Source organism: Protomyctophum parallelum, assembly GCF_964188405.1.
Source record: "Protomyctophum parallelum genome assembly, chromosome: 20".
In the NCBI taxonomy this organism is placed as follows: Eukaryota; Metazoa; Chordata; class Actinopteri; order Myctophiformes; family Myctophidae; genus Protomyctophum; species Protomyctophum parallelum.
Genome location: NC_139718.1, coordinates 42,268,643 through 42,270,368, shown reverse-complemented (window position 1 = coordinate 42,270,368; position 1,726 = coordinate 42,268,643).

Genomic DNA, 1,726 nt, shown 5'->3' with positions numbered 1-1,726 from the left:
CATAAAAGAGATTTATAGGTAGACAGTCTAAATAAAAAAGTTCTACTCGTCCCGCCCTGCAGTTATTTTATAATCCGCGAATTAAAACGGGACTATTTCTTACAAGGCGTAATCATATGTGCAAGGGGAGTGGTGTTGTTTTGGTCACGTGGACCAATCGCGTAGCAGCTTTATTCCCTTCCCATAATAATATTAGAGCAATGGCGGCCACCAGTTCAACCAGCCAAGAGGGGAAAAATAAACCAAAACAGCGGGGAAAAGTGCGTAAAAGGGAATCAAAGGACTCTAACGAGGACGCTGTGTTTCACGCCACGTGTTACTGTCGCTTTATTTGTAAAAGACGATTGTGTTTGGCCGAGAAACGCTGCACATAGACGGTGCAGGGGGAAGAAGGAGAACGCTGCCTCGGACAGTCACGTCTGAAACCCCCCGAAAGAAACGTCGTTCTCGGACAGGTTTGCCCGTCCCTTCTGCTGGCCATGTCCTTCCAGCCATCTGCATCATTTGTGGACAAATATATTACTGTTTTGGAAAACGGAAGAAGCTTTCACAAGCAGAAACAGTGTCTGTCAGGTAAGCGACCACCCTCTCTCTCTCTCTCTCTCTCTCTCTCACACACACACACACACACACACACGTTAACATTGGACTGTGAAATATTGATTATGACGATAACTGTGCTACCGGTATTTACATACAGACCTATCATTTTCCCATTAGATCAGAGGTCTTTGATGTGCTGTGTTTGAGGCCAAGGCTTTGTGGGATCACTCTGTTGAATATCATGTCTTTTTGGGTAAGGAAGTTTGCAGATAGAAAGGCGGTGGTCTTGTGATGTAGTGCATTTATATATTATTATATTATATTATACTTATCATTGATAAAAGTGTTTATCTACAGAACAGAGACTGAAACACTGCTGATTGAATTACTACATTATTAGGAATGCATGGAGGTCAAGGGGGCAGGTCACTGTTATTTTTATATTACATAACCATATAATGGATAGAAGATACAAAAACAAATTTCACCTACATTTTGAATTGTAAATGTGTGATACTATATATATACTCTGTATTTTGGCTGTCTTTAGATACAATGTTGACAGCAGACACCTTTGCACATGTTAAGTATTTTTTTTGTCTGTGTGTGTGTGTATGTGTGTGTGTTTTCAGAAATTAACAACCCTTTGCTGCCAGCTACAACATATTCTGCGAACGAGTCATCCTGAAAATGAACCAACTAAGGAAGAAGTTCATAGACATTGTTAAGAAGAATGAGGATATTGATGCTTCAGACTACAGGTAACTGTGTCCTTGACAGTTCAGTAAACAAAAAAGAACCTCTTTCATACTGAAAAGTTTCAATTTTATTGATTTATTCGCTCACAAGAAAGGCTATGACACTATGTTTAAATTAATTTGTTTCTCATTGTGAAAAAATCCCTTTATTTATACATTTGTGCCCGTCTTTTTCTATATTTTCATTTTGCAGGCAGGATAAACTGAAAAGGCGGTTGGCCCGTGATTTCCCCCAGCTGCAACACGCAACATCTCTGAACTAGTTTTTGTTGAAACATTATCAGCAGATACACTGTTAGACAGGCTATCCATCAGACACGACCACAACTGAGTCAACCGAGGTAAGCCAACTGAAAGTGACAATGAACACACATCTGGACAAACTACAGAGCACACAAGGACACTGTATAGTGCAGGACTGATAT